Raw genomic sequence first — 15,636 nt, 5'->3', positions numbered from 1 at the left:
TGCCAGCTGTTGCAGCAGGACCTAAAACCTGGGAGAAAAAGGAATGAATGAACAACATACTGGCCCCAGTGTGTTGCCCCCTGGTAGTGAGAGGTTATTCAGATTAGGGTCCCTGGCTTCTGGAGTTTAAAAGGTCATTGAGGGGGCTGGAAAAAGGCAAGGTGGTAACGGAGGTGTAAAGTAGGCTGACAGGGCAGCAGTTCGCATTGTGAACCCATCCGCTTATCTTCCTGGAATCGAACAAACAGCTGGAGCTAAGAATGCAAGTTAAACTACCCTTCCCACGACAGGTGGCTGATCCCTGGAATCCCAGAATGTCGTTGTGGAAGCATGAACAACTCTTAGTTCTTCAGGGACCGATTTCCCAATTTGTGGGTTTTTTCTGGGCTCTTCTCCTTGGCCTTTTGGTGGCTGTTAACAACCCTATCATAGAATGAGTCAGAAATGGAAGAAAGGTTAAATAGTCAACTTTGCCATTTGTTAGCCGATCTGGAATAAATTTCTGCGGTGAGGAAGCGAAAAACTGTTGGCTAAAGTGAGGTGGTATGATTATCGGAAGCAGCGTGACCTATGGGAAGCAGTGTGACGCAGTGTATAGAGCAAGGGCCTGGGAATCAGAAGGAGCTGGGTTCTAATCCCAGCTCCACCACTTGTCTGCTGTGTGATCTTGGGCTAGTCACTTCTCTGTGCCTCAGTTACTTCATCTGTAAAATGGAGATTAAGATGGTGAGCCCCATGTGGGAAAGAGACCGTGTCCAACCCAATCACCCAATCACTAGCCCTGCTGTTAGTATAGTGCCTGGCACATAGTAAGCACTTAACAAATACCGCAATTATTATCATTATCATTATTGCCACTGGATTGGGGTTTTTTTGTTTTGCTTTTTGGACACCTTATTAGCTGAGATTTTCTTTATCCATTCCCTCTGTCTCTCTATGCCACATCACTCACCATTCAGGCAAGAGAGATGTTATTGTGTGTCTCAGTCGTTTCTGAAGTAAATGGGGAAAAGGAAAACCCAGTTCACCAAGGAAACTGACGTAGACATCGCTATTATTCTTAACTCTACAAGAAGGAAGTTTAAGATTGCTGTTTGACTAATTCCAGAAGCCAGGTAAAATGGACAGTAAAAATAGAGATGATAGGGGAAGAAGGGTTTCTGTAGAAGCCATTTTCACTTTGAGAGAGATGCCGCCCAATTTGTCTTTGTTGTGTTTATTGCAGGATTTCCCTGAGGGCTCTAGGGAGGGGATGGTCAGTCCAAGTACATCGTGTACCTCATCAGCAAGAGACACTCTGAATGATTCAGTATAGAAGGAAATGTCTGTGTGTTCTGACGGCAGTGCAGTGTATATTCGTCTTTTCTTTAAAAGCACATCTATTTTTGATAGATGGAGGGAGGCCTTGGGGAGGAATTTTGGAGAAAGGATTCAAGGCAGAATGAAAGAGCCTGTGGGAGTTGTCATTCCATGTTCATTTTGTTTTTCTGGAGAAGGCTGTGGCCGAGAAGAATGGAAATATATAAATCAAAACTGAAATGAAACTAGTTTTAGTCTGTCTGAAAGCCACAACAATCAATGCACACTAAAGTTCTTAAGAATAATAGAGAGCTCTAGTATTTACTTTTTTTTAGTCGTTTTTGTTTCTAAATAAAACGGCGATGGCTTCGGGATTGTTTTGTAGTCAATCAGTAGCATTTACTGAGGTAAAGCAGCATGGCCAAGTGGAAAAACGCCTGGGCCTGGGATTCAGAGGGCCTGGGTTCTGATCCCAGTTCCTCCACCTCTCTGCTGTGTGACCTTGGGAAAGTCACTTCACTTGCCTCAGCTACCTCCTCTGCAAAATGGGGATTGAGACTGTGAGTCCCATGTGGGACATGGACTTGGTCCGAGCTGACTAGCTTATATCTACCCCATATAAGCAGCGGAGCTGGGAATAGAATCCAGGCTTGTGCTCCATCCACTAGGGGATTCTGCTTCTCTGTATGAACTGGGAACAGTAATGTTAAGCAGTTGGTGGGATTCATTCAGATGTATTTTCTTTTTTGCCTAGCTCTATAGTATATCTACTGAAGACATGATACAACTTTAGAAGTATTCTGTAAAATATTAGTCCACAATAGTTTCTCTGGAATATAGTTGAGCTGGCCTACTGAGTAATAGAGCAGTTGCTATTTTCTATCTTGTACAACAGGGGGATTGGATATTATTGTGCATTCTTTGGATCTGCCGGTCCTTTCTGCTAGCGGTGGCACTCCCATGTACCTCACTGAGATAGGCATTTTTGTTCCCTTACTATTCTGACCTCGGATTTCCCATATTTTGGAAATATTTAAACATTGGGAAAGCTTCTTTGATTTGGTTCCAAAGACTGTACCTAGATTGGTAACTTCATCCCGAGGACTGCTTTCTTTATGAACCAGTTGTTTACATATTCATAGTTTATCTGTCTGTCTGTCTGTCTCCCCTTCTAGATTATAAGCTCCTTTTAGGCAGGGAACAGGTCTACCAACTCAATTGCATTGTGCTCTTCCAAGAGCTTAGTAGAGTGCTCTGCAGACAGAAAGAGCACTCAGATACCACTGAATGATTGATACTTTTCTGCTCTCTCTACTACTGATTACTGTACTTAAGTGCTCCCATTGTCCATACTCTCTTTGTGTCTTCCCAGCCCCTAGCCTCCTCCTCCATCTGTATTGTGAGGTATTTTGAAGGTCAGGGCCTGATTCTGAATTTTTTTCTGAATTTTTCTCATTTTGTATTCACCCTAACACGTAGTACTGTTCTCAGTCCAAACAAGCTGATATTTATTAGTATAATGATGACATTAAGTGCTTACTGTGGGTTAAGCACTGTGCCAAGTGCTGGTGTAGCTACAAGATAATCAGGTTGGTCACAGTTTCTGCCCCACAGTCTAAGAGGAAGGAGACCAGGGAATTTTATCCCCATTTTAGAGATGAGTAAATTGAAGCATGGAGAATTGATTTATCCAGAGTCACATAGCAGACATGTGACAGAGCTGGGACTCAAACCCAAGTCCTTTCCCATTCCTGAGAGTTTTCTACTAGGCTAGTTAAATCCAGCAGCTAAGGGTCCAAAATATCCTTGGAACACCCATAAAAATCTGACTTCCTAATGGTCTTCATGTGAGTCTAAATAATCAAATAAGAAATGAAAGTAGCATTAATAATAATCATAGTACTGTTGAGCACCAAGCACGGTGCTGTAGTAGATAACAGTACAATCAGATTAGACTGGGTCTCCGTCCCTCACCTTATTAGATCATTTCCTCAAGACTGTAAGCTCCCTGTGGGAGGGAATGGGTCTTCCAACTCTGTTATATTGTATTCCCCCAAGGGCTTAGTACAGTGCTCTGCACTTAGTTGTGGTTGTTCTCTTATGCTGTTGAATTGTGTCCAACCCATAATAATAATAATAATAAATAATGTTGGTATTTGTTAAGCGCTTACTATGTGCAGAGCACTGTTCTAAGTGCTGGGGGAGATACAGGGGAATCAGGTTGTCCCACGTGAGGCTCACAGTTAATCCCCATTTTACAGATGAGGCAACTGAGGCACTGAGAAGTGAAGTGACTTGCCCAGAGTCCCACAGCTGACAAGTGGCAGAGCTGGGATTCGAACGCATGACCTCTGACTCCAAAGCCCAGGCTCTTTCCACTAAGCCACGCTGCTTCTCTAGCACAGCATAGCATAGCAACACCACGGACACCTCTCTCCCAGAACCCCCCACCTCCATCCGCAGTCATTCTGGTAATGTATCCATAGAGTTTTCTTGGTAAAAATATGGAAGTGGTTTACCATTGCCTCCTTCCATGCAGTAAACATGAGTCTCCTCCCTCGACTCTCTCCCTCACCACTGCTGCCCAGCACAGGTGAGTTTTGACTTGTAGCAGATTGCCTTCCACTCGCTAGTCACTGCCCAAGCTAGGAATGGAATGGATATGCCTCTGCCCGACTCTCCCTCCTGTAGTCGAGACCGGTAGGGGACTGGAAATTCTCCAGGTGCGACCCCAAGAGGTGCTGCACTTAGTAGGTGCTCAATAAATATAATTGATTTTAGCTATCCTTAATTGTCATGATGCATTATGTACTGTAATTCTCTGAATATTCATTTGATATAGGCCTTTGAGGTTATGGCTGCCATGACTGCAAAACTAGGCCATTATCTTATGTCTCCCACTATTTTTCCCCTTAATTTTCTGCTACTTTTAGCTGTAACTCCGTGCATAAATTTAAGATATTTCCCCTTCACATTGAGACAATTAACTGTAGATATATGAAGTGTTAAAATTTCCTCCTTTAATGATAGGCACCTTTTACTTTTTTTTTTAACTAGTCAGCCCCTCTTGCTCCTTAGAAGTTAATTCAGTTCTACAGGAGACAAGAATAAATATGTGTAGATGCAGGAGTTAGGCCATGAATGTAAGGTGGCTGAATTGAAAAGTTTGGAAAAAGTCAAGCAAATCAAATCACTTTCCTTCCATATTAAAAAAAGGCACTTTTAATTTTGGTTACCTTAGGAGCGATGGCTGCAGGAAGGTGGGAGGGAAGAAGGAGCTGGGAAGGGTTGGGTTGGGTAGAAGGAGCAGACTGAAGAAGATTGATAAGAGTTGTAGTACAGGATGTCTATTTCATTGTATCCAGTTAGGCTTCTCCCCAGGAAATTTCTTAAAACAGGAAGGCAGTTACAATACCAAGTATTACCATATCAGGTTAGCCACAGCTCCAAAAGTCATGAATTAAAACCCTCAAAGGAAAAAAAAGAAAGAAGTGGAGGTTATTCCCTGTCTGGATGATCCACTCGTAAGAGCTCCACTTTGATTACAGCCCCAAACTTCTTTCTTGCAGGGATATTGTAAAACCTTTAAGAATAGAGAAATTTTGGGTGACTGAAATTCTCTCTGCATCCCCGCCCCCAAACACATCCATCATTTTACCCAGTGCAAATACTCTGTTTTGAAGCTTAGGGCAAACCGATTAAGATCCTCTATTAGGCTTGTCTCTCAGAGTAAGTAGACCTCTTGCTTCTGGTTATAAAAGGTATTTTAACATATTTAAAGTTTATAAATGTGCATTTTTATTGAGTTGGGGTGGCAGAGAAAGAGAAGTTGTATGTATGTGAAGTTGAGTTGATACCCTAAAAGGACATAGAATAGTTGTACTAATATCAATAAATGTTTATTCCAAAGCTTCTTTTGTGTAGGAAACTAATCTACCAACACCTATAGTGTACTCTCCCAGGCGCTCAGTACAGTGCTCTACACACAGTAAGTGCTTAGTAAATAATAATAATGGTGGTATTTGTTAAGCACTTAGTATGTGCAAAGCATTGTTCTAAGCGCTGGGGGATACAAGGTGATCAGATACCATTGCGATAGCGAGTTTTCCAGTCCAGTAATTTTGTGAGTAGAAGAAAATGCACCTCTGAGCCAAAGGATAACCTTAAAGGACATGAGAACATTGGAAGGTTTGCTTTTACTGGCACTTTGTAAATTTTAATGGAAGAAAAAAAGGAAACTTTAGAATTTGGGCTGGGGCGGGGTAGGGTGATGATGTGTTGCTAGTAAGCCCATGTAGTTGTTACATTTTGCAGGTGGTTGTATTTGGTTTTTGTTTTGTTCTGTACTCATTTTCACTGCATTCCTAAAGTGAATTTTCTTTTTTTACAAATGGAGGAACTTTGAAAAAAATGGAGAAATTGGAGGGAGACCCCAGTTTTACCTAAAAAATTTTCAAGAGCGTGGTGGTGGAGCTAACGGATTCTCTTTTCCACCTCCTTGTAAATCCTAACCAAAAAGGTTACAATTAAGTCCGGGATGTGGCAACAACTCAGTCTTTATTAAAGCATCCGTTATTGTGCTTTTGTTGAACACTCAAAGAGAAGTTGGACTTTATGTTCCAAGGAAGAGGCATTGTATTACATTTACTTCTCCAGGTGGGCTAGTGGTTAGTGAATTTGGGAGTGGATTGCTTTTGTTGAGAGGAAGTGGAAGTGAGAAACTGTGACTGGATAGCCAGTTAAAATTGTAAATTACATGCTGTAGCTGTTGGGCAATGAAAGGAATTAGTTTGTATCAGTGGTCTGGGCAAAAGAGAATATTAAAACGTTTCCTTCATCTTTTTCTCCTTTCTTGACAATATCTTGAACCAAGGAATTGATAAGGAAGACATTCATTTCTTGACATAAAAAAACATAGTCTGTAATATCTTCAGGATTCCTTGTCTTTAATGGCAGCCGCATTTTCCCTCACCCAACTTAATCGTCAATCATTTGTATTTATTGAGTGCTTACAGTGTGCAAAGCACTGAACTAAGCACTTGGGGAAGTACTTTAAAATAAGCTTGGTAGACCTGATTCCCTGCCCTCAAGGAGCTTAAAGTATACAGGGAAAGGTGGATATTAAAATAAATTACAGGAAGGGGAAATAATAAAGGAAGATATGTGTATTATTGCTGTTGGGCTGGGGTGAATGACAGTGCTTAAGAGGAACACAGTCAAGTGCGTAGTTGAAATAGAGGAGAGAGTGGGTAGGGGAAAAGAAGGCTTAGCTAGGGAAGGCTGTTTGGAGGAGATGTGATTTTAGGAGGGTTTTGAAGTCTCAGGGATTGCATAACTAATTTATTGTGTTGTGGATTTTGAGTTCCCTAGCATTTAACTCACGAAGAGGGATTGATTTCTTTTTCAGTTCTAGTGTAATATTAGCTTAAATTGCTGAGCTCTTTTATTTTTGTGGTGGATTGAAAGAGTTGGTGACCTGAACTCTGTTTTTGAAAACAAAGAACTTTAATTGTATGTGTGTGTGTGTGTGTGTACTCCCTCTCCTCTGCAAAATAATCACTGTTCACTCCAGAATGTTGAGGCTTTTAACTATCTAGGAAAGGTTGGGATTATTTTTTTCCCCTATTAATGTATGAGAGTTGCAGAAACACACTAAAGAATTCTGAATTTTTTTTAATGGTTTGTCTAAAGTGGTTATCAAAATTTTCCTGGTGGTAATCTGTTTGGAACGACAGGATTGTGGACAACTCAAGCTTCTCAGTCAATCCCCCTTTCTAATCTGTGAACTCCTTGCGGGCGGGGATCGTCTATAATTACTCTTTTGTATTGTACTTTCTCAAGCATGCAGTACAATTCCCAGCACACAGGGCAATCAAATCTCCCTCCTACTTTAAACAGGCACTGTGGGACAGGCACTGTGTCCTACCAATTCACTTGTAAGTACCCCAGTGCTTAGAATAATGTCTGACATACATACGCTTAACAAATACCATAAAAAATCATATTTATTGAGCACTTACTGACTGCAGAGCTCTGCGGAAATACCTTTGATTGATTAACTAGCACCTCTAAAGGGAAAGAGCACGGGATTTGGAGTCAGAGGTCATGGGTTCGAATCCCAGCTCTGCCACTTGTCAGCTGTGTGACTGTGGGCAAGTCACTTAACTTCTCTGTGCCTCAGTTACCTCATCTGTAAAATGGGGATTAAGCCTGTGAGCCCCACGTGGGACAACCTGATTCCCCTGTGTCTACCCCAGCACTTAGAACAGTGCTCTGCACATAGTAAGCGCTTAACAAATGCCAACATTATTATTATTATTATTAAAGAGTGGATAATTCAACAAGAAAAGAGCTGGAGAGGGAGACCCAGAGTATTTTTGTTTGTTATGATCTATGTGATAAAAATTTTAATTTTGAAAGCCATATCACTTACTGCACGCAGAACACTGAAGTGTTTGGAAGAGTACAGTTAACAGAGTTGGTAGACTTGTCCCCACCCCACAAGGAGTTTACAGTCTAAAACTACCCTTTCTGAGGATAGTTTTAAATACCAACATGGGCGGTAACGCTAATAATAGGAAGGCAAAATGGCGCAGTGGAAAGATCTTGGGATTGGGAGTCTAGAGACCTGGGTTCTAGTCTCAGCTCAGCCATGGGCCTGTGACCTCGGGCAAATCACTTAACCTCCTTGGACCTCAGTTTCCTCATCTGTAAAATAGGGATAAGATTCCTCTTTTCCCTACCTCTCAGATTGTGAGCCCCATGTGAGATAGAGACTGCGTTCAATCTGATCATCTTGTTTCATAATGCAACTACTGCTAATCATAATTGTTGTATCTGTTAAGCATTTACCATGTGCCAAGCACTGTACTAAGTTGATTTTCCTGGGGAGGTGATTTGGGGTTGCAGAGGGAAGAGGAGGAGAAAATGCATAAGCTTAGTTTCTTCTGTTCCAGACGAGCTGCTGGGAAGCTCATCTAAATTGCAAATCTTTATAAATCCATAGCAGACAAGAGTAAATTCAGTAAGGGCAGAATATCTTTATCTTCTTCTCCAACTGCTACCAGGCTGGTCCAGAGCATTCATATCCTTCCTCGACTACTGCATCAGCCTCCTTACTCACCTCCCTGCCTCTAGTCTCTCCTTTCTCCAGTTCATACTTCACTCTGCTGCCTGGATAAAAAAATTCAGACCAGTCACCCCACTCCTGAAAAACCTCCAGCGGTTTCCCAGCCAACTCCATCTCAAACAGAAACTCCTTTCCAATGGCTTTAAGGCACTCAGTCAGCTCTCCTCCTCCTACCTACTACAGCCCAGCCCACAGACTTCACTCCTCTAATACCAACCTACTCACTGTACCTCCCTCTTGTCTGTTTTGCTACCGACCCCTTGCTCAAGTCCTCCCTTTGATTAAAAGTCCCTCTCCCTTCATATCCGACAGATTACCACTTTCCCCCACTTCAAAGCCGTAGTAAAATGGTATTTACTCCAGGAGGTCTTTCCTGACTAACCCCTCATTTCCCGACTACCCTATTCCCCCTCCCTTCTGCATTGCCTGGGCGCTTGGGTCTGTATTCTGTAAGCTCTTTGATACTCACTCCAACCCAAGCCCCGCAGCACTTAATGAGCATATATTTATGCTCTGCCATTTTCCCTATCTATAATTTATATTAATGTCTGTTTCTAACTAGGTTGTAAGCTCCTTGTGGGTAGGGGTCATGTATCGCACTTAGCACAGTACTCTGCACACAGTAAGCACTCAGTAAATATCCTTGATAAGAGTCAGCACCCTTGGGCAGAAGATAACTCAAGCTCAACAGGATCCCCTGTCCTTGCTGGGCTGGGACTGGGTGCAGAGGGCGTGAGGAGGGGGTCACACTTTGCTCTGATCCTTAAAACTGCAACTACAAAAAGTCACTAGTTGCAAATGCCCCTTTCATCGTGTTGAAAAATAGAGCCACTTTCAGAATCCACATTTCTGGAAGATGCAAATGAATTCCCCCTCTCCCCCCGCAAAAAAAAAAATGCTCATTTTGCCCAAGGAAGATATAGCCCTTGTTTGATATAGTAAATTATAGGAACATTTATAAAGGAGGAAAGGGAGGCATATGGGCCAGAATTCCCATAAATGAGAACGTGTTAATGATATCCAAAATACTTTTTTTTATTCAGTACCCTCACAAAGTATGTAAACAGACATATTTGTTTTATGCAACATGATCTGCCTATTGCAGATCTGCCTATTTCTCATTTAAGGGGACCAGGAGGAATTGGCAAGAATGTATTACTTTACTTCAAAACCAGCACAGCATAGAGAGAAAGGCCCCAGAATGAGAGTGAGGAAATCTGGGGGTTAGTCCCAGCTCTATCACTGACCTACTCGGTGACCTTGCCTATTTTTTTTATAGTGTTTGTTAAAAAGCTTTACTATTCCAGAAAGTGTACTAAGCGCTGGGGTAGATACCAGCTAATCAAGTTGGACACAGTCCATGTCCCACATGGGGCTCACAGTCTTAATCCCCATTTTACAGATGAGGTCACTGAGGCTCAGTGACTTGCCCAAGATAATACAGCAGACAAGTGGTGGATCTGAGATTAGAACCCGGGTCCTTCTGACTCCCAGGCCAGTGCACTATCCACTAAGCTATGCTGCTTCTCAAAATCACTTAATCTCTCTGATCCTCAGTTTCCTCATTTTCAAAATGATTGTGAGATAAATGGAGCGGCGTTTCATCGTCAGTGTGGTATTTATTGAGCGCTTACTATGTGGAGAGCAACCAATCGGTTGTATTTATTGAGCTCTTACTGTGTGCAGAGCACTGCACTTAAGCGCTTGAGAGAGTACAGTATAACAGAGTTGGTAGACACATTCCCTGCCTACAATGAGCTTTTGGTGTAGAGCACTGCAGTAAACACTTGAGAGAGAACAATACAACAGAATTGGCTGACACATTCCCTCTTTGGTACAGATACAGTGTCCGATCTAATAACCTGGTATCTACCCCAGCACTTAGCACAGAGTAAGCGCTTAACCCATGCCATCGTTATTATGTCAAAATAAGCTGCTATCTTGACTGGACAAATCCAATTAAAATAGATATTGTGTTCAGTGGAGAGCTATAAACAGCTCGAGTTGAGTGGAACCCTGCCACCATAACCCAGTGAAATGAAAGGATGCCAGCAGGACACACAAGTCATACCATTTCTCCCATTGCGCCCTCAAGACCCTCGCCCAGTTTGGGAACTTCCAGAGTTCCAGTACCAACAACCACCTTCACCTTCGCTGCAGAACAGCGTGCTTTGCCAGAATCAACTAACGCCAGTCGTTAGGAGCGTTTGTTTTATTGTGAGAACGAATGGCTACCATGGGAAGTTTTGGAGGTGAGGAGTAATCTATTCTAAACAGCATTTAAATGAGATGTTCAGCAACAAATCAGTTGGTAAATGCTAGGATTGGCTGAAGGGATGATATGGCTCAAGGTGCTGGGACATTAATGGGGGAGAGCTGATTGGAGAAGGTGGGATTTTAGGAGGGTTTGGAATGTGGGCAGCGGAAAGGAGGCTAATAAGGGACTCAGGACCTACACCCTAATGATGATTTTGGGGCATCTAAGTGTTGGAGCCGAGTTTTATCAACCCCGATAACCCAATCTGGCGTCAGGCACCCCAGGAACTCATCTGCTTGGACTTGGGCTACTTCTTTCCAGAACCATCTGTGTCAATTCTGGCAACCGTCCATTTCCCAAGTCATTCTGGCCACGAGAAGCCCCATTAGGGCATCTAGCCTAGTAGCCTGGGCGATGAATGGGCCTGTGGGCTTGTTGCAGAAAACTTTTGATCAGCAACTGTTCTGAAAGTTCATTCCTTCTCTACTCAAGTAAATTAAATGGATTAAATTAATCAAGTCATTTTATATACCAGTGTTTTAATAATATTAAACCCTTATATTAATGCCCGTCTCCCCCCAGACTGTAAACTTGTTTTGGCCAGGGACCAAATCTGCTAATTCTGTTATATTGTACTCTCCCAAGCACTTAGTACAGGGCTCTACGCAGCGTGGCTCAGTGGAAAGAGCATGGGCTTTGGAGTCAGGGCTCATGAGTTCGAATCCCAGCTCTGCCACTTGTCGGCTGTGTGACTGTGGGCGAGTCACTTAACTTCTCTGTGCCTCAGTTCCCTCATCTGTAAAATGGGGATTAAGACTGTGAGCCCCACGTGGGACAACCTGATTCCCCTATGTCTACCCCAGTGCTTAGAACAGTGCTCAGCACATAGTAAGCGCTTAACAAATACCAACATTATTATCTACCCATAGTACACACTCAATAAATACCATTAATTGATTGTATATATAGTGGATGTGAGGGACATATCACCTCTTCTTTGGTGTGTCGTCTCACTAGACATGCAGTTTAACAATAGACAAGAACCTCCTGATCTTAGCTACCCTCCTGTACAATTTATCATAATTTTGACTACGTGAAACGAATCCATTATTTTCTCTTGGGGATGAAATCTCTTGCAACTACTGATATTTGGGCATAGAGTTTATATCCATGGAATTGAAATTAAATTTGCCCTAAGGAAATGAGTTTGTGTGTGTGTGTGTTGGTCTACTTTCCGAAGAAACAAACCTTCATTAATAATTGGATTCAGTTCTCAAGTAGCTTGTTGGGTGTACTCATCGCTGTTTACCCTACTTCTTTGTATACCAATTTTTTCTTTAAACATGGCTCCTTCACATGTTTACATGCTAAGAAGTGCTAGAGTTTTAAAAATAAAATTGTTTTAACTTGTATGTCTTGAGAGCAGCGAAACAATTGATCATAACTGCTACTAGAATGCTCTGCGTGTAATGGATCCCTAATGAATATTTCAGCTGATGCTTGTAACAACTCGAACTGTCGGAATGCTGTTGGGTTGTCATATTGTGTTAAATGGCTGTAGCAATGAATAGCTGCACCTTCTTATGGTGGATGAATGAGGCATTTGTATTTTAGAGAAGCAGCGTGACTCAGTGGAAGGAGCCTGGGCTTGGGAGTCAAAGGTCATGGGTTTGAATTCCGGCTCTGCCACTTGTCAGCTGTGTGACTGTGGGCAAGTCACTTAACTTCTCTGTGCCTCAGTTCCCTCATCTGTAAAATGGGGATTAAGACTGTGAGCCTCACATGGGACAACCTGATTACCCTGTATCTACCCCAGCACTTAGAACAGTGCTCTGCACATAGTAAGCGCTTAACAAATACCAACATTATCATTATTATTATGTTCGAGCCTACACTGAACTGGAAGTGGCTTGGTAGAGGAGAGCTGAGTATGTATGTTTTATTGTCCTCTGGTGAGGGGATGCTAAAATTGGAAGCAGGGGAGCGTGTGGTTTTCTGTCCTGAGTGGGCTTTAATGTGAACTGAAGCAGAAGAAGCAGCTTGTCTTAGTGAACAGAGCATGGGCCTGGGAGTCAGAATCAATCGATCGATAGTATTTATTGAGCATTTACTGTGGGCAGAGCACTATGCTAAGCGTATAGCACTGTACTAACCACTTAAGAATTTGGGTTCCAATTCCAGCTCCGCCACTTGTCTGCTGAGTGACCTTGGGTAAGTCACTTATCTATTCTGAGCCTCCGTTACCTCATCTGTAAAATGGGGATGAAAATTGTGAGCCCCATCTGGGACATGGACTATGTCCATCCTGATTATCTCATACCTCCCCCAGCGCTTAGGATAGTGTGTGGCATTTAGTAAGTGCTTAGCAAATACCGTAAAAAAGGTATTTTTTCATGAAGCTACTGAAAACAACAGAGGTAGAGAGGCAAAGGTGTCAATGCAGCTAACCCAAGGGATAAAGATATTTGCAATAGTATTAAATAATAATAATAATGTTGGTATTTGTTAAGCGCTTACTATGTGCCAAGCACTGTTCTGTTTATTAAGTGCTTACTGTGTGCAGGACACTGTACTAAGGGCTGGGAGAGAATACACAGGGGCAATTAAATTGAGACCCCATTCCTTTTGGGGCTCACAATCTAAGGAGAGTGCCTTACACTATAGACTGTAACTCGTTGTGGAAAGGAAATATGTCTACCAGTTCTGTTGTATTGTCCTCTCCCAGGTGCTTAGTGGACAGAGTAAGCACCTAATAAATGCCACTGATTGATTGATAGGCTATCTAATCCCAGGTTCACAGTTGACCTAGACTTTGCTGCCTCAGAATTTAAATCTACTGAGCAGTGATGGGTGAAGCAATACTATCATTTCCCACATTCATCAGTGACATGGGAACGATGCCGGTAATAATCAATGGTATTTATTGAGCACTACTATATGCAGTGCACTGTACTAAGCGCTTGGGAGCGTACAATAAAACAGAAAACCCGTCCCCCGCCCGCAAGGAAATAGCAATGAGGGATTTGGTACCTCTCCCCTGAATAGAATTTTTCAGAACCGATTAACAGTCGGAGATGACCACCTTGCATTAGGTCCAATTTAAACTATTTCAAGCCCGTGCCTTTGGAAACTTGTGTTGTGCAGGACCTGGGGCCAAAGAGACCACAGCCCAGGACTTGGTCTTTGCATTGGGGAGGTGCTATTTCAAGCTTAGTCTTATAAACGACAGAACCTTTTTGTGTACATCAAGGCCCGTCTTAGTTAGTCATCACCTGTACCCAAATCTGAAGCCAATTAAAGCATGCGCTGAATGGCAGATGGAAGACTGTCAACAGTCATGCAAAATGGTTAGATTCTCTGAAGCCTCGTTTTGCTGTGCAGAAAAGAGCTAGAAAGGCCTCGTCTTTCTCATATCAAACTAGCATTAGTTTGAAACACCTACTCCCTGAGTGGGCTGGTGCTTAAAAATGTATGGTGAAGGTGGGCTCGTTTATGAACCATTAAGTATGAATAATATTCAGTCCACCTACAGTGAAAACTTGGGCAGGTTTTTATTTTTCAGTTTTTAAGAAAAAGTGTATGGTACGGTTAGCGTTTTCTCTGATTTGGCTTCGGTATTGATAAGGGATGGGACACAGCGGTCTCTTGGGGATGTAGTGAAATTATCCAGGATACTGTCATTCGGTTGTACTTATTGAGTGCTTACTGTGTGCAGAGCACTGTACTAAATGCTAAGGAGAGTACAATATAACAGTAGACACGTTCCCCTCCCACAACAAGCTTACAGTCTAGAGGAGGAGACCGACATTTATATAATATACATGGCCTTTCTCTGCTTCACTGTTTCCTTTTATTAGCCCTTGTAGGATTTGCCAAGTGAAAGGTAAAGGCCTGGATCTAATGGGCCAGAGAAACAGTTTGCTTTAAAAACCAGACACCTTGTGGCCCTTATAAGAGGGGTGATTGTTCTAAGCCTTTGTGTTTTTAAAAGTGTTTGGAATTTATTTGTTTTTATGGTATTTGTTAAGTGCTTACTTGTGCCAGGCACCATTCTCAGCTCTGGGGTAAATACAAGGTAACGAGGTTGGACAGAATCCATGTCCCACCTGGGGCTCACAGTCTTAATCCCCATTTTACATTTGAGGTAACCGAGTCATAGAGATGTTAAATGATTGGCCCAAGGTCACACAGCAGACACAAGGTAATTTATGGGATTGTTTTGCACCTTCCTTTGCCTTCCCCACCTGGAAGCCTTCCTAACCCCATGCTAGAGCTTCTTATGTAGCTCACCTGCCTTGCTGTTTGCAAAGAAAACTTTTAAGGAGGGTTTTATTAGGTGTAACTTTTATCCACGGCTAAACTGAAAGTTTCCAACTTCTTTAAATATTCACTTTCTCAGCAAGATAGGCGGGGGAGGAGTGATATTAGATCTTTGGATACAGGAAGAAGGCAGAGCCAAACCTGCATCTAAAGTAGCTCTGGTGTTCATGTCCCCTTCATTCCTTTTGGGAATGTTTCCTTTTGGGGGCTCTTGCCTTTTCCTCCTGCCCTTCTTTCTGCTCCCCACCTTGCTTGGAAAAGGAAATTTGGAAAGTCAGTTCAGAACTTCCCCATAAACCAGACCTCTCTGTTCTCAGAGATATTCTTAGAACCAGTGCTTCGGATCAAGTTCAGAAGAGAACATTATGAAAATGACTTGTTCTTGCAAGATTTGCAGCTTATACTCATAAAGGGGAGTTGTTCTTGGTCAGCTGGAGGGGAAATCCTTTCCCCAGTCTCAGTCCAATTTTTACTCAGCTGAAGGAGACTCAGAAACCTTGTTGGGGAATTACTCCCAACTCTGTTTATAGCACTTCAACTGTTCACTTTACATATAATATGAGACTGTTCGTGCACATTTCCTGGTTTTGATATTTCACCCATCTAGGGGGACCAGAGCTATAATTTAAAG

General features: G+C 42.4%; 1 protein-coding gene and 1 non-coding gene across 11 annotated transcripts in view; one reads left to right on the top strand and one right to left on the bottom strand.

The window, feature by feature from the left end:
• TSGA13 (testis specific 13) overlaps positions 1-15,636 on the top strand; it is a 235,058-nt gene that overhangs the window by 32,056 nt on the left and 187,366 nt on the right. The window lies entirely within an intron of this gene.
• LOC114814856 lies at positions 3,903-4,040 on the bottom strand. Its single transcript, XR_003762652.1, has one exon. It is a non-coding gene; the product is annotated as a small nucleolar RNA SNORA7 (small nucleolar RNA).

Source organism: Ornithorhynchus anatinus, chromosome 10 (genome assembly GCF_004115215.2).
Source record: "Ornithorhynchus anatinus isolate Pmale09 chromosome 10, mOrnAna1.pri.v4, whole genome shotgun sequence".
Lineage (NCBI taxonomy): Eukaryota > Metazoa > Chordata > Mammalia > Monotremata > Ornithorhynchidae > Ornithorhynchus > Ornithorhynchus anatinus.
The sequence above is the reverse complement of the archived record's forward strand: the minus strand, read 5'-3'. Positions and strand labels throughout refer to the sequence as shown.